General features: G+C 46.7%; 1 pseudogene; it reads left to right on the top strand.

The window, feature by feature from the left end:
- The window catches only part of LOC139273616 (zinc finger protein 850-like), a 170773-nt pseudogene that overhangs the window by 18715 nt on the left and 133359 nt on the right, over positions 1–18699 (top strand).

An 18699-nucleotide genomic window follows, 5' to 3' on the forward strand; every position in this document is an offset into this window, starting at 1 on the left:
CTTCCTGCAGCAAGCATGCCTGGTGCGGCTCCGGGAGACTGAGCAGAGCGAACGCGGCCTCAGCAACACCAAGTGCGGGTCTCAGACCCCGAGTCAGAGCCGGCGGACGTGTGGCCAGGGCCCCGATACCAGGAAACCCTGGGACAGCGAGAGCCTCCCCCACACAAGGACAACAACAACTTGCATTTATACAGCAGGCCCAGCAATTCCGGGCCGCCACTATCGGGGTGGGCGCTGGATGTGGAAGTTGGTCCCGGGCCTCCTGTGTGGGTCTGTTTGAGCTAGAGTGGGGATGGAGGAGAAGCTGCTGGGTTTAACCCCCAGTATTTCTGGGCCCAGTGGGACCAACAATTCCCCATGTGGGACTGTCGGGGTGTTGGGTTCTGGGGGAGATTAGATTGTTAAACAGACACTGTCCACACAATATAAAAGAGTATTGTTTTAGGAACAAGTATTTCTGTCGAGACCTTTAGTCCATTTTACATATATACAGATTTTTTTAATTCATTCGATGTGGGCATTGCTAGCAAGGCCAGCATATATTGCCAATTCCCAGTTTCCCGTTGAGAAGGTGATGGTGAGCCACCACCTCGAACCGCTGCAGTCCATGTGCTGAACGTGCTCCCACAATGAATTTTTCGAGGAGGGTAGGTGAGGGCAGTGCGTATAATATAGTGTATGTGCATTTTAGCAAAGCTTTTGATAAGGTCCCACATGGCAGACTGGTCACGAAAGTAATAGCCCATGAGATCCAGGCAGACTGGTCACGAAAGTAATTGCCCATGGAATCCAGGGCGAAGTGGCAAGTTACGTCCAAAATTGGCTCAGAGGCAAGAAGCAAAGGATTATGGTTGATGGGTGTTTTTTTGACTGGACGGCTGTATCCAGTGGCGTTCCGCAGGGCTCAGTGCTGGATCCCTTGCTTTTTATGGTATATATCAATGACTTGCACTTGAATGTTGGAGGTATGATTAAGAAGTTTGCAGATGATACAAAAATAGGCTGTGTGGTTGATAATGAAGAAGAAAGCTGCGGATTGCAGGAAGATATCAATGTACTGGTCAGGTGGGCGGAACAGGAACCAATGGAATTCAATCCAGATACGTGTGAGGTAACGCATTTGGGGAGGTCTAACAAGGCAAGGGGATACACATTAAATGGTACGACACTGAAAAGTGTAAAGGAACAAAGGGACCTTGGAGTGCATGTCCACAGATTCCTGAAGGGAGCAGGCCAGGTAGATAAGGTGGTTAAAAAGGCATATGGAATACTTACCTTTATTAATCGAAGCATGGAATACAAGAGCAAGGAGGTTATGCTTGAACTGTAAAAAACACTGGCTAGGCTGCAGCTGGAGTACTATGTGCAGTTCTGGTCACCACATTACAGGAAAGATGTAATTGCACTGGAAAGGTGCAGAGGAGATTTACAAGAATGTTGCGTAGACTGGAGAATTTTGGTTATGAGGAAAGATTGGAGATGCTGGGTCTGTTTTCTTTGGAACAAAGGAGGCTGAGGGGAGACCTGATTGAGGTGTATAAAATTATGAGGGGCCTGGATAGAGTCAATAGGAAGGACCTGTTTCCCTTGGCAGAGGGGTCAACAACCAGGGGGCACAGATTTAAAGTAATTGGGGGGAGGTATAGAGGAGATACGAGAGCAAATTTCTTTACTGGGGTCTGGAACTCGCTGCCTGAAAGGGTGGTAGAGGTAGAAACCTCACCACATTTAAAAAATAATTGGATGTGCACTTAAAGTGCCGTAACCTACAGGGCTATGGACCAAGAGCTGGAAAGTGGGATTAGGCTGGATAGCTCTTGTTTGGCCGGCATGGACACGATGGGCTGAAATGGCCTCCTTCCGTGCTGTAAATTTCTGTGATTCTATGAATGTCAGGAAAGGAGTTCCAGGACTTTCACCCAGTGACGATGAAGGAAAAACGATATATATCCATGTCAGGGTGGTGTGAGACAGAGAGGGGAACTTGGTGGTGATGGTTTTTCCATGCACCTGCTGTCCTGGTCCATCCATCTGGAGGTCGCAGGTTTTGGAGGTTCTGTCAAAGTTCTGGTAAAGTTGCAGATGTATAAAATCCCTCCATTTTGCCTCGCCCACCTCGCTCTCCCCTCCCATAGAGACCAGAGTCTTGTGTAGACCCAGACCGGGTGGTAGGTTCCCTTCCCTGAAGGACATTAGTGACCAGTAGGGTATTAATGACAATACAGCAGCTTTCATGGTCACTTTTTATTGATGCCAGCCGCACAAATAACCAGATTAGTTCAGCTCAATTTCACAACCTGCCTTTGTGTTTTTCTCTCTCACCCTCCCCTTTTCCTGTTTGTAATTCATTTTACAGTGTGTTAAAATGGGAGGATTTGTAGACTGGAAGCTCAAACCAAACATCACATCAAGATCTAATGGAGTCATTTGATTAATCAGGACCAGAATATCATCGGCATTTGAATATAGAAGCAGAAAGCACCGTTCACAGTGGGGGGAAAACTACGCGTGTTCTGTGTGTGGACAAGGCTTCAGCCGATCTTTCAATCTCGAAATACACAAGCGCAGTCACACCATGGAGAGGCCGTTCACCTGCTCCGTGTGTGGGAAGGGATTCACTCAGTCATCCCAACTGCTGATACACCAGCGAGTTCACACTGGGGAGAGGCCATTCATCTGCTCCACGTGTGGGAAGGGGTTCACTCGGTCATCCGACCTGCTGAAACATCAGCGAGTTCACACTGGGGAGAGACCATTCACCTGCTCTGAGTGTGGGAAGGGATTCACTCAGTCATCCACCCTGCTGACACACCAGCGAGTTCACACTGGGGAGAGGCCGTTTACCTGCTCTGAGTGTGGGAAGGGATTCACTCGGTCATCCAACCTGCTGACACATCATCAAGTCCACACCGGTGAGAAGCCGTTCACCTGCCCTGAGTGTGGAAAGGGATTCACTCAGTCTTCCACCCTGCTGAGACACCAGCGAGTTCACATTGGGGAGAGACCATTCACCTGCTCCGAGTGTGGGAAGGGATTCTCTAACTCATTCAACCTGCTAGCACACCAGCGAGTTCACACTGGGGAGAGGCCGTTCACCTGCTCTGAGTGTGGGATGGGATTTACTCGGTCATCACATCTGCTAAGACACCAGCGAGTTCACACTGGCGAGAGGCCGTTCACCTGCTCTATGTGTGGGAAGGTATTCACTCAGTCATTCACCTTGCTGAGACACCAGCGAGTTCACAAGTGATGCAAGATTTGGATTCTGCTTATTGCTGCTGTTAATCACATCCCGGACTGAATCGTGTTCATTCTGTCAGTTGGAGTTTTTTTCTGCTGATGTTAATAACCCCTATAACTGGGCTGGAGTTTAATATTTTGATATTTCAAATAACACAGTGTGGATATTTGATGTCTCCAAGATAAGAGGAGACTAATTGATGTCCTGTTACCGACTGCTCCATTTTTGGGCCTTTTCTCCTTTCTAACTCGAGATTATTTCAGTTCTCAGACCTTCAGTTACTCTCAGGGAAAAGTCCCACTTCCCAATACCTTCCAGAGTGCCTCTCCTAGCCTTGGTATCCAGCGAAGGTATCAGTAACACGCCCGGGATCACTGAACACAAAACCCAGTCTGTTAATCACTTTCAGCGACTGGGCTTAGCGTGTGTCCCACAGCATCTCTCACCTTCGATGTGTGAATAGAGCATCACGTCTGCAAACCTGGTTTCAATTTAAATTTGAATCAATTCAGGAAGTGTCTCCGTTTCTGCCTCTGTTTATATTACACTAGACCATGACTCTGTTTATATTACACTAGACCCTGTCTCATAGAAACACAGAAAATAGGTGCAGGAGTAGGCCATTCGGACCTTCGAGCCTGCACCACCATTCAATATGATCATGGCTGATCATGCAACTTCAGTACCCCATTCCTGCTTTCTCTCCATACCCCTTGATCCCTTTAGCCGTAAGAGCCACATCTAACTCTCTTTTGAATATATCTAATGAACTGGCCTCAACAACTTTCTGTGGTAGAGAATTCCACAGGTTCACAATTCTCTGAGTGAAGAAGTTTCTCCTCATCTCGGTCCTAAATGGCTTACTCCTTATCCTTAGACAGTGACCCCTGGTTCTGGACTTCCCCAACATCGGACACATTGTTCCTGCATCTAACCTGTCCAATCCCGTTAGAATTTTATATGTTTCTATGAGATCCCCTCTCATTCTTCTAAATTCCAGTGAATATAAGCCTAGTCGATCCAGTCTTTCTTCATATGTCAGTCCTGCCATCCCGGGAATCAGTTTGGTGAACCTTCGCTGCACACTCTCAATAGCAAGAATGTCCTTCCTCAGATTAGGAGACCAAAACTGTGCACAATATTCCAGGTGAGGCCTCACCAAGGCCCTGAACAACTGTAGTAAGACCTCCCTGCTCCTATACTCAATTCCCCTAGCTATGAAGGCCAACATGCCATTTGCCGCCTTCACCACCTGCTGTACGTGTATGCCAACTTTCAATGACTGATGTACCATGACACCCAGGTCTCGTTGCACCTCCCCTTTTCGTAATCTGTCACCATTCAGATAATAGTCTGTCTTCATGTTTTTGCCACCAAAGTGGATAATCTCACATTTATCTACACTATACTACATCTGCCATGCATTTGCCCACTCACCTAATCTGTCCAAGTCACTCTGTAGCCTCTTAGCATCCTCCTCACAGCTCACACTGCCAGCCAGCTTAGTGTCATCTGCAAACTTGGAGATATTACATTCAATTCCTTCGTCTAAATCATTAATATATATTGTAAATAGCTGGGGTCCCAGCACTGAACCTTGTGGCACCGCACTAGTCACTACCTGCCATTCTGAAAAGGACCCGTTTATTCCTACTCTTCGGTTCCTGTCTGCCAACCAGTTCTCTACCCACGTCAATATATTACCCCCAATACCATGTGCTTTCATTTTTGCACACCAATCTCTTGTGTGGGGCCTTGTCAAAAGCCTTTTGAAATTTTAAATACACCACATCCACTGATTCTCCCTTGTCCACTCTACTAGTTACATCCTCAAAAAATTCTAGAAGATTTGTCAAGCATGATTTCCCTTTCATAAATGCATGCTGACTTGGACCGATCCTGTCACTGCTTTCCAAAAGCGCTGCTTTTACATCTTTAATAATTGATTCCAACATTTTCCCCACTACCAATGTCAGGCTAACCGGTCTATAATTCCCTGTTTTCTCTCTCCCTCCTTTTAAAAAAAGTGGTGTTACATTAGCTACCCCCCCAATCCATTGGAACTGATCCAGAGTCTATAGAATGTTGGAAAATGACCACCGATGCATCCATTATTTCTAGGGCTACTTCCTTAAGTACTCTGGGATGCAGACTATCTGGCCCTGGGGATTTATCGGCCTTTAATCCCATCAATTTCCCTAACACAATTTCCTGACTAATAAGGATTTCCTTCAGTTCCTCCTTCTTGCTAGACCCTCGGTCCCCTAGTATTTCCGGAATGTTGGTTTGTGTCTTCCTTAATGAAGACACAACCAAAGTATTTGTTCAACTGGTCTGCCAATTCTTTGTTCCCCATTATAAATTCACCTTATTCTGACTGTAAGGGACCTACATTTGTCTTCACTTATCTTTTTCTCTTCACATATCTATCGATGCTTTTGCAATCAGTTTTTATGTTCCCTGCAAGCTTACTCTCATGCTCTATTTTACCCCTCCTAATTAAATCCTTTGTCCTCCTCTGCTGAATTCTAAATTTCTCCCAGTCCTCAGGTTTGCTGCTTTTTCTGGCCAATTTATATGCCTCTTCCTTGGATTTAACACTATCCCTAATTTCCCTTGTTAGCGACAATTGGGCCACCTTCCCCGTTTTATTTTCACGCCAGACGGGATGTACAATTGTTGAAGTTCATCCATGTGATCTTTAAATGTCTGCCATTGCCTATCCACCGTCAACCCTTTAAGTATCATTTGCCAGTCTACCCTAACCAATTCATGTCTCATACCATCAAAGTTACCTTTCTTTAAGTTCAGGACTCTAGTCTCTGAATTAACTGTGTCACTCTCCATCTTAATGAAGAATTCTACCATATTATGGTCATTCTTCCCTAAAGGGCCTCGCAAACAAGATTGCTAATTAATCCTCTCTTATTACACAACACCCAGTCTTGGATGGCCAGCTCTCTAGTTGGTTCCTCGACATATTGGTCTCGAAAACCATCCCTTATACACTCCAGGAAATAATCCTCCACCGTATTGCTACCAATTTGGTCAGCCCAATCTATATGTAGATTAAAATCACCCGTGATAACTGCTGTACCTTTGTTGCACGCGTCCCTAATTTCCTGTTTGATGCTGTCCCCAACATCATGACTACTATTTGGTGGTCTGCACACAACTCCCACTCGCGTTTTCAGCCCTTTGGTGTTCCGCAGCTCTACCCATACAGATTCCACATCATCCAAGCTAATGTCCATCCTTACTATTGCATTAATCTCCTCTTTAACCAGCAACGCTACCCCACCTCCTTTTCCTTTCTGTCTATCCTTCCTGAATATTGAATACCCCTGGATTTTGAGTTCCCAGCCTTAGTCACCTTGGAGCCATGTCTCCATACTCCCAATTACATCATATCCATTAACAGCTGTCTGTGCAGTTAATTCATCCACCTTATTACGAATGCTAAATGCGTTGAGACACAGAGCTTTCAGACTTGTTTTTTTTGTTTATATTACACTAGACCCTGTCTCTGTTTATATTACACTAGACCCTGTCTTTGTTTATATTACACTAGACCCTGTCTCTGTTTATATTACACTAGACCCTGTCTCTGTTTATATTACACTAGACCCTGTCTCGGTTTATATTACACTAGACCCTGTCTCTGTTTATATTACACTAGACCCTGTCCCTGTTTATATTACACTAGACTCTGTCTCTGTTTATATTACACGAGACCCTGTCTCTGTTTATATTACACTAGACCTTGTCTCTCCATGCAGTCCTGATGGAGTGCTGCACTGTCAGAGCTACTCTTTCCATTGAGAAGATAAGCCAAGGCCCCGCCTGGCCCCTCAGGTGAACATAAACATGCCATGGTATGATTTTGAAGAAGAGCAGGGGGATTGGTCCCCAGTGTTTGGGCCAATAATTATCCCTCAACCAATAACACTAACACAAGAAATAGGAGCAGGAGTAGGCCATTTGACCCCTCGACCCTGCTCCGCTGTTTAATAAGATGATGGGTGATCTAATCATGGACTCAGTTCCACTTCCCTGTCCGCTCCCCGTAACCCTTTATTCCCTTATCACTCAAAAATCTGTCTATCCCCGCCTTAAATATATTCAAAGACCCAACCTCCACAGCTCTCTCAGGCAGAGAATTCCACAGATTTACAACCCTCTGAGAAAAAATTCCTCCTCATCTCGGTTTTAAATGGGCAGCCTCTTATTCTGAGACTATGAGCCCTAGTTCTAGATTCCCCCTATGAGTGGAAATATCCTCATTGCATCCACCTTGTCAAGCCCCCTCATTATTTTATATTTTCGATAAGATCACCTCTCATTCTTCTGAACTCCAATGAGTATAGACCCAACCTACTCAAACTATCTTAATAAGTCAACCCCCTCATTTCAGGAATCAACCTAGTGAACCTTTTTTGAACAGCCTCCAATTCAAGTATATCCTTTCTTAAATACAGAGACCAAAACCGCACACAGTACTCCAGGTGTGGCCTCACCAATATCCCGTGCAGTTGTAGCAGGACTTCTCTGCTTTTATACTCTATCCCCCTTGCAATAAAGGCCTTGCTGTATACAACCAGCGCCTCACTGCTAACCTGATGATCCTTGATGACCCTGAGATGCAGAATGCCCACAGCGCTTGGTCTGCCATCCAGGCCACCATAACCAGTGCCTGAGAAGAGACGCTCGGTCACTCAACCAGGAAACACCAGGATTGGTTTGATGAGAATGACCAGGAGATCCAAGAGGTAATAAATCGCAAGTGCAGGGCATTTCTGAACCTAAAACAACAACCCAACTCGGAAGCAGCAAAGCAGCATTGCAGACGGCTTAAGGCCGATGTCCAACAAAAAACCCGCGAGCTCAAGAACAGATGGTAGGTGGAGAAAGCACAGGAGATTCAGCAGCTGGCCAACAGCCATGATGTGCAAGAATTCTTCACCGCAGTCGAGGCTACCTACTGCCCATGCATCCAAGGCCCCACCCCACTGCTGGCCAGGAATGGGGAGATACTCATCAAGGACACCGAGGCAGTCAGGATCCACTTCGAAGATCTCCTTAACCGACACTGTCTTTGACTCGAGTGTCCCCGCAGCATGCTACCCCCCACCATCTCAGCAAAACCCCAGCCCTGCACGTGGTAGAAAAGGCCATGCACCAGCTCAAGGACAACAAGGCAACGGGAGCGGATGGAATCCCCACTGCGGCACTAAAGTATGGCGGAGAGGCACTATTGGCATGAATGCATGACTTCATCTCTCTCAAATCTGGAAGGAGGAGAGCATGCCTGGAGATCTCGGAGATGCAGTAATCATGACCATCTTTAAAAAAAGGGGACAAGTCTGACTGCGGCAACTACTGAGGAATCTCCCTTTTATCAGCCACTGGGAAAGTTATCGCTAGAGTCCTCCTCAACCGTCTTCTTCCTGTGGCTGAGGAGCTCCTCCTGGAGTCACAATCTGGATTTCATCCATTACGGGATACAATGGACATGATCTTTACGGCGCGACAGCTGCAAGAAAAATGCAGGAAACAGCACCAATCCTTGTACATGTCCCTCTTTGACCTTACAAAAGCCTTTGACACTGTCAACCGCGAGGGACTATGGAGTGTCCTCCTCCGTTTCGGCTGCCCCCAAAAGTTTGTCACCATCCTCCACCTGCTCCACGACAACATGCAAACTGTGATCCTGACCAATGGATCCATTACAGACCCAATCCACGTCCAGACCGGGGTCAAACAGGGCTGCGACATCGATCTTTCTCGCTGTCATGCTCCACCTCACACTCAACAAGCTCCCCGCTGGAGTGGAACTAAACTCCAGAACCAGTGGGAACCTATTCGACCGTCAGCGTCTCCAGACCAGATCCCAGACAATCCCAACCTCTATCGTTGAACTACAGTATGCGAACGATGCTTGCATCTGCGCACATTCAGAGACTGAACGGCAAGTCATAGTCAACATCTTCACTGAGGCGTACGACAGCATGGGCCTTACACTAAACATCTGTAAGACAAAGGTCCTCCACCAACCTGACCCCACCACACAGCACTGCCCCCCAGCCATCAAGATCCACGGCGTGGACAACGTGAGCCACTTTCCATACCTCGGGAGCCTATTATCAGCAAGGGCAGACATCAACGACGAGGTTCAACACCGCCTCCAGTGCGCCAGTGCAGCCTTCGGCTGCTTGAGAGAGTGTTCGAAGGTCAGGCCCTCAAATCTGCCACCAAGCTCATGGTCTACAGGGCTGTAGTGATATACGCCCTCCTGTATGGCTCAGCGACGTGGACCATGTACAGTAGACACCTCAAATCGCTGGAGAAATACCACCAAGTATGTCTCCGCAAGATCCTGCAAATCCCCTGTGAGGACAGATGCACCAACGTCAGCGTCCTCGATCAGGCCAACATTCCCAGCATCGAAGCACTAACCACACTCGACCAGCTCCGTTGGGCGGGCCCACGTTGTTCGCATGCCTGACACAAGACTCCCAAAGCAAGCGCTCTACTTGGAAATCATACACGGCAAGCGAGCCCCAGGTGGGCAGAGGAAATGTTTCAAGAGCACCCTCAAAGCCTCCTTGATAAAATGCAACATCCCCACTGACACCTGGGAATCGCTGGCCAAAGACCACCCTAATTGGAGGAAGTGCATCCGGGAGGGCGCTGAGTACCTCGAGTCTCATCACCGAGAGCATGCAGAAAGCAAGCACAGGCAGCGGAAAGAGTGTGCGGCAAACCAGTCCCACCCACCCTTTCCTTCAACGACTGTCTGTCCCACCTGTGACAGAGACTGTAATTCCCATATTGGACTGTTCAGTCACCTAAGAACTCGCTTTTAGGGTGGAAGCAAGTCTTTGCGGATGACACTAAGTTGGGTGGCAGTGTGAGCTGCGAGGAGGATGCTATGAGGCTACAGAGTGACTTGGATAGGTTAGGTGAGTGGGCAAATGCGTGGCAGATGAAGTATAATGTGGATAAATGTGAGGTTATCCACTTTGATGGTAAAAACAGAGAGACAGACTATTATCTGAATGGTGACAGATTAGGAAAAGGGAAGGTGCAACGAGACCTGGGTGTCATGGTACATCAGTCATTGAAGGTTGGCATGCAGGTACAGCAGGCGGTTAAGAAAGCAAATGGCATGTTGGCCTTCATAGCGAGGGGATTTGAGTACAGGGGCAGGGAGGTGTTGCTACAGTTGTACAGGGCATTGGTGAGGCCACATCTGGAGTATTGTGTACAGTTTTGGTCTCCTAACTTGAGGAAGGACATTCTTGCTATTGAGGGAGTGCAGCGAAGATTCACCAGACTGATTCCCGGGATGGTGGGACTGACCTATCAAGAAAGACTGGATCAACTGGGCTTGTATTCACTGGAGTTCAGAAGAGTGAGAGGGGACCTCATAGAAACGTTTAAAATTCTGACGGGTTTGGACAGGTTGGATGCAGGAAGAATGTTCCCAATGTTGGGGAAGTCCAGAACCAGGGGTCACAGTCTAAGGATAAGGGGTAAGCCATTTAGGACCGAGATAAGGAGAAACTTCTTCACCCAGAGAGTGGTGAACCTGTGGAATTCTCTACCACAGGAAGTAGTTGAGGCCAATTCACTAAATATATTCAAAAGGGAGTTAGATGAAGTCCTTACTACTCGGGGGATCAAGGGGTATGGCGTGAAAGCAGGAAGTGGGTACTGAAGTTTCATGTTCAGCCATGAACTCATTGAATGGCGGTGCAGGCTAGAAGGGCTGAATGGCCTGCTCCTGCACCTATTTTCTATGTTTCTATGTTTTCCTCGATTTTGAGGGACTGCCTATGAGAGTGATTATGACCCTGTGCAGTTATAGCAGGACTTTTCTGCTTTTATACTCTATCCATCTTGCAATAAAGGCAAAGATTCCATTTGCCTTCCTGATTACTTGCTGTACCTGCATACTAACTTTTTGTGTTTCATGCACAAGGACCCCCTCTGTACTGAAGCACCTTGCAATTTTTCTCCATTTAAATTATAATTTGCTTTTCTATTTTTTCTGACAAAGTGGATAACCTCACATTTTCCTACATTATACTCCATCTGCCAATTTTTTGCTCACTCACTTAGCCTGTCTATATCCCTTTGCTGATTTTTTGTGTCCTCACAATTTGCTTTCCCACCCATCTTTGTGTCATCAGCAAACTTGGTAACATTACATTCGGTCCCTTCATCCAAGTCATTAATATAGATTGTAAATAGTTGAGGTCCCAGCACCGATCCCTGTGTCCACTAGTCACTGTTTGCCAACCGGAAAATGACCCATTTATCCTGATTCTCTGTTTTCTGTTAGTTAGCCCATCCTCTATCCATGCTAATATATTACCCCCAACCTGGTGAACTTTTATTTTGTGCAGTAACCTTTTATGTGGCACCTTATCAATGCCTTCTGGAAATCCAAATATACCACATCCACTGGCTCTCCCTTATCTACCCTGCTCGTTCCATCCTTGAAGAACTCCAGCAAATTTGTCAAACATGATTTCCCTTTTGTAAAACCATGCTGACTCTGCTTGATTGAATTATGCTTTTCCAAATGTCCTGCTACTGCTTCCTTTTCCCAACGACAGATTTTAGGCTAACCGGTCTATAGTTTCCTGCTTTCTGTCTGCCTCTTTTTTTAAACAGGGGCGTTACATTTGTGGTTTTCCAATCTGCTGGGACCTCCCCAGAATCCAGGGAATTTTGGTAAATTACAACCAATGCATCCACTATCTTTGCAGCCACTTCTTTAAGGACCCTAAGATGCAAGCCATCAGGTCCAGGGGATTTGTCCGCTTTTAATCCCATTATTTCACCGAGTACTACTTCTTCAGTGATAGTGATTGTATTAAGTTCCTCCCTCCCTATAGCCCCTTGATTATCCGCTATTGGGATGCTTCTAGTGTCTTGTACGTGAAGACCGATACAAAAGATTTGTTCAAAATGTCTGCCATTTCCTTGTTCCCCATTATTAATTCCCCAGTCTCATCCTCTAGGGGACCAACATTTACTGCTCATTCATCACATTGCTGATTGTTGGATATTGTGCCCAATATGGCTGCCGCATTTCCTACATTACAACAGTGATTACATTTCAAAGAACTTCATTGGCTGTGCAGCACTTTGTGACCTCTCAGGTGGTGAAAGGCGCTATAGAAATGCAAGACTTTCCTTCCTTCTTATTGATGGATGAGATTTGTTTGGAATGATGCTCGAATGATGCATTTCCATGCCTAAGAAGGAGAAATATGACGCACATGGAGAGAAACAGACACACAACAATGTGCTCCACACACAATGAATGGCTTTGAAATGTTACTAATCAACAAAAGGGGCAGTCAGGTTTTTGACAGGGCAGTGAAATAAATGAGTTTGCGATGGTTGAGAGAATGGTGTTAACCAGGATGTGTGAATAAGTCCCTTCCCTTCCTCTAATGGTACCACAGAATCTTAGTAGTTCACTGCACAGAAAGAGGCCAATAGGCCCATCATCCGTGCTGGATCTGTGCTGGAAGAAACTAAAGCTAATTGCACTGGTCCGCTCTCTCCGCATAGCTCTGTATCATCCTTGCCTTGTTCCAATGGTCCCTTAAAAGATGTAATGGTCTATGTCACAAAACTGCAACCTAACTCACTTCACCTCTCTTCTCTTTCTGTCTCAGACAGTACCTAACTCACTTAAATCCTTCTATTTTCTGATCTCCCTCTTTGGGAGAAATAACAGTTTTACTTCCCCTCATTTCTCCCAGTGATAAACCCTCAGTCCGTCTCCTCCTTGGTGAACGTGTGAAAACTCAAATATTCTTTAAAATGAGAATTGGGAACAGTCATATTGAGATGCTGAGTTCTTGGTGCTGTCAGGGTGAGGCCTGTGTGTGGGTCTTGGTGCTGTCAGGGTGAGGCCTGTTTGTGGGTCTTGGTGTTGTCAGGGTGAGGCCTGTGTGTGGGTCCTGGTGCTGTCAGGGTGAGGCCTGTGTGTGGGTCTTGGTGCTGTCAGGGTGAGGCCTGTGTGTGAGTCTTGGTGCTGTCAGGGTGAGGCCTGTGTGTGGGTCTTGGTGCTGTCAGGGTGAGGTCTGTGTGTGGGTCTTGATGCTGTCAGGGTGAGGCCTGTGTGTGGGTCCTGGTGCTGTCAGGGTGAGGCCTGTGTGTGGGTCTTGGTGCTGTCAGGGTGAGGCCTGTGTGTGGGTCTTGATGCTGTCAGGGTGAGACCTGTGTGTGGGTCTTGGTGCTGTCAGGGTGAGGTCTGTGTGTGGGTCCTGGTGCTGTCAGGGTGAGGCCTGTGTGTGAGTCTTGATGCTGTCAGGGTGAGACCTGTGTGTGGGTCTTGGTGCTGTCAGGGTGAGGCCTGTGTGTGGGTCTTGGTGCTGTCAGGGTGAGGCCTGTATGTGGGTCCTGGTGCTGTCAGGGTGAGGCCTGTGTGTGTGGGTCCTGGTGCTGTCAGGGTGAGGCCTGTGTGTGGGTCTTGATGCTGTCGGGGTGAGACTGCCCTCACAGACAGGAAGCCTGTTCATGGCGATAACATCAAACTGACGCCTGCTATTTCATTCTCAGGCAACACGACTTCCTGCTGCTGGCTCCAAACTGCATCTATTTATGAAGCCCAGAATGATGAAAAAGAATGAAATAAAGAGACTTAAAAGTGAAGGAGACACAAGGTGATGAGAGACAGAAAATAAATCCAAGGACCACAATCTGGTGGAAACATCTGAGAAGGCCGCCTGTATCTGGCCACACATTGTGGTGACATTTGTAAATGAGCCTATTGTTTGTGTTTGGAGTCTCCATTCCCGGCGCTGTGTGTGGATCAGTCACTCAGCTCCCTCTGCTCTCTGAAGCCGGGAGATGGGAGTTTGCTCCCTGTCAGTTTATATGAGGATATTTTTTTTTATGCAACAAGTTGTGATCTGGATTGCACTGCCAGAAAGGGTGGTGGAAGCAGATTCAATAATAACTTTCAGAAGAGAATTGTATATATACTTGACTGAAAAATAACTGACAGTGCTATGGGGAATGATCAGGGCAGTGGGGTAATTGGATTGTCCTTTCACAGAGCCAGTACAGGCACGATGGGCCGAATGGCCTCCTTCTGTGATGTATCATTCTGTCTCTCACCACCTTGTGTCACCTTCCCTTTTAAGTCTCTTTCCCTATTTATTTCACTCTTTTTCATCTTTCTGGGCTTCATAAATAGAGGCAGAGACTGCAACATTGGACAGAATACACCAACTGGGGCCTAATCTGTGAATTATAAAGCTTTAGCAATAACATCCTTGCTTCAGTATGAAAACAGTGGGCAAAATAAACAGGTATTTACTCCCAGTAGAGTTTCTGTCCCTTCTGGAGAAGGCAATGAACTGTCTATTTTAACACCAGAACCTCCCTTTGTTGCAGTGACATTAAAAACCCAGGGAGTAATTTCCACCTTCACTCCCGGGCAGTAATCCTGCCCCAGGATCAATGACCTGGAATCTGCTAAAGGGTCCGGGGCCTTACTTAGGGCCTGAACAGGGCTCACGGCAACTTTCAGCTTTCAGTCCGCTTCAGCCCCTTTATTGTTACACCAGACCTCGCTTCTGTTGTTACCACTTCCCCATGTTATTCTTCAACCAGATCCCATTTCCACTCTTGTAACACTACACACCCTCCTGGTTAATATTACACCAACCACACATCTATTGTATAGGAACAGGAAGAGCCTGCTCAGCCCATCGAGCCTGTTCCGCCAATCAATAAGATCATAGCTGATCTGTTCCATAACTCCATCTATCCTCCTTGGCTTCATATCCCTTAATCCCTTGACTAGCAAAAATCTATCACTCCCAGATTTAAAATGATTGATTGAGTATCTACGGCTTTCTGTGAGGGAGTTGCACGCTTCTACCATATCATCATAAGCAGTCCCTCGGAATCGAGGAAGACTTGCTTCCACTCTTAAAATGAGTTCTTAGGTGGCTGAACAGTCCAATACGAGAACCACAGTCCCTGTCACAGGTGGGACAGATAGCCGGTGAGGGAAAGGGTGGGTGGGACTGGTTTGCCGCACGCTCTTTCCGCTGCCTGCGCTTGTTTTCTGAATGTTCTCGGCGATGAGACTCAAGGTGCTCAGCGCCCTCCTGGATGCACTTCCTCTACTTAGGGCGGTCTTGGGCCAGGGACTCCCAGGTGTCAGTGGGGATGTTGAACTTTATCAGGGAGGCTTTGAGGGTGTCCTTGTAACGTCTCCTCTGCCCACCTTTGGCTTGTTTGCCGTGAAGGAGTTCCGAGTAGAGCACTTGCTTTGGGAGTCTCGTGTCTGGCATGTGGACGATGTGGCCTGCCCAGCGGAGCTGATCAAGTGTGGTCAGTACATCAATGCTGGGGATGTTGGCCTAGTCGAGGACGCTAATGTTGGTGCGTCTGTCCTCCCAGGGGATTTGCAGGATCTTGCGGAGACATCGTTGGTGATATTTCTCCAGCGACTTGACGCTTCTACCACCCTTGGTATGAATAAGTGTTTCCTAACTTTTCCCCTGAATGACCAGGCTCTGATTTTAAGGCTAGGTCCCCTTGTTCTAGACTCTCCCACCAACAGAAAAGGTTTCTCTCTGCCCTATCAATTCCTTTCAAAATGCTAAAAATCTCCGTCAAACCACCTTCTATATTCCAGAGAATACAAGCCAACCACACATCTATAGTTATTGGACAAACAGAAAGACTTGCATTTGTACAACACCTATCATAACCTCTGCACCTTTACAACTATTTTTGTTGTAAATATTAATCAAGTGACCCCTGATTAAAGGGGGGTAGAGGCACTAAAACCGACAAAATAAACCAATTGAACTTTGGACGGTAAACTTAAATCAAATTAAAATTTGGTTGCTGGGGGTGATGATGCACTCCAGTGCCCACCTCTTGCGGAAGGCTGTAAGCATACCGGTGGACACCGCATGCTCCATCTCCAGGGACACCCTGGCTCGGATGTAACCACGGAAGAGAGGCTGAACGACTCCCTCGACCACCCGCTGCCTGGACCGGTTGATGGCCACGCCCAGCAGCAGTCCTACGAGGAGGCCCTGCGACCTACCCACTCCCCTCCGCACAGGGTGCCCAAAGATCAGGAGTGTGGGACTGAAATGCAACCAGAATTTGAGGAGCAGCCCCTTCAAATATTGGAAGAGGGGCTGCAACCAACATTGTACATTAACATAGAATGTCCGCACCTTTACATCCAATGAAGTGAAGTCACTGTTGTAATGTAGAAACTTAGCAGAAATTTTTTTTCCACAGTAAGATCACACAAAGGGCAATGTGAGATGACAAGATAATCAGTTTTTAGTTAATTTGGGTGCAGGGTAAATGGATGCAGAGGAGGCCTTGGTTCAACACCTCATCGGAAAGATGACACTAGTGCAGCACACCCTCAGCACTCACGGAGTGTCGGCCTAGGTTATGGGCTCAGGACTCTGGATGGGAATTGAACCCACGATCCCTCTGACCCAGGGGCGAGAGTGCTACCACTGAGCCAAGGCTGACACAAACTGTTCCCTGTTCCCATTACACTAGACCGTGCCTGTGTTATTACACTAACCCCACCCATTCATACTGCAGTGGGCCTTCACTCTGTTATTAGACACTCGGCAAACCATTTGCAGTTATAACAATAGGCCCTGATTTGCACGCACTATAAGATGAAACCCAATCTTTGTTTTGTTGCACTAGATACTGCCTGTGTGACCATCACACTAGATCCAGCATTGTGTTCAGTGTAACACTCGAGTCTGCCTGTTATTCATCATAGGCGGTCCCTCGAACGAGGATGCCTTGCTTCCACAAGAGTTCACAGATGTTTGAATGAAGGACCCGATATTCCAGTCCTGAACTCCAATTGAAGGGTGGGAGATGCCTGTGCGTGGATTTTTTTAAATGTGTGGTGACCATTGCACATCAGCTACCACACGGGCTTAACAGAACTAAGCCTTTATCCAGTGACAAGGATTGAACCAGGGTGACTGGAGACCTGAACATAACAATAGTTATAATAATAGAGGCATGCACTAGAACTGGAATAACAGGGGCAGGTTATTTTTCAATCAAAGCAGAAGCCGTGTCAAGCCCCCTCATAATCTTATACGTTTCGATAAGATCAGCTCTCATTCTTCTGAATTCCAATGAGCAGAGGCCCAATTTACTCAACCATCCCTCATAAGTCAACCCTCTCATCTCCGGAATCAACCTTGTGAACCTTCTTCGAACTGCCTCCAAATCAAATATATCCTTTCGTAAATATGGAAACCAAAACTGCATGCAGTATTCCAGGTGTGGCCTCACCAATACCCTGTACAACTGCAGCAAGACTTCCCTGATTTTATACTCCATCCCCTTTGCAATAAAGGCCAAGATTCCACTGGCCTTTCTGATCACTTGCTCTACCTGGATAATAACCTTTTGTGTTTAATGCACAAGTACCCCCAGGTTCCGCTGTATTGCAGCACTTTGCAATCTTTCTCCATTTAAATAATAATTTGCTCTTTGATTTTTTTCTGCCAAAGTGCATGACCTCACACTTTCCAACATTATACTCCATCTGCCAAATTTTTGCCCACTCACTTAGCCTGTCTATGTCCTTTTGCAGATTTTTCGTCTCCTCCTCACACATTGCTTTTCCTCCCATCTTTGTATCATCAGCAAACTTGGCTACGTTACACTTGGTCACTTCCTCCAAGTCGTCAATATAGATTGTAAATAGTTGGGGTCCCAGCACTGATCCCTATGGCACCCCACTGGTTACTGCTTGCCAACCCGAGAATGAACCATTTATCCCTACTCTCTGTTTTCTGTTCATTAGCCAATCCTCTATCCATGCTAATATATTACTCCCAACCCTCTGAACTTTTATCTTGTGCAGTAACCTTTTATGTGGCACCTTGTTAAATGCCTTCTGGAAGTCCAAATATACCACATCCACTGGTTCCCCTAACAGACTCGAGGGACTGAATGGCCTCCCCCTGTTCCTTATGTAACAGACTCAAGGGACTGAATGGCCTCCCCCTGTTCCTTATGTAACAGGCTCGTGGGACTGAATGACCTCCTCCTGTTCCAATGTAACAGACTCGAGGGACTGAATGGTCTCCTGTTCCTTATGTAACAGACTCTCACATACCAGAAACTGACAGATACAGAATAAATCCCGCACTCACATACCAGAAACTGACAGGTACAGAATAAATCCCGCACTCACTTACCCCAGAATGAGAGATACAGAATAAAACACACACTCACATACCAGAAACTGACAGGTACAGAGGAAACACACACTCACTCACCCCAGATTGAGAGATACAGAATGAATCTCACATTCACATAGCACAAACTGACATATAAAGGTAAAAATCCACACGCAGATACCAGAAACTTGACACCCCACACATCTACCACAAACT

This window comes from Pristiophorus japonicus, chromosome 9, assembly GCF_044704955.1.
Source record: "Pristiophorus japonicus isolate sPriJap1 chromosome 9, sPriJap1.hap1, whole genome shotgun sequence".
Classification (NCBI taxonomy): Eukaryota; Metazoa; Chordata; class Chondrichthyes; family Pristiophoridae; genus Pristiophorus; species Pristiophorus japonicus.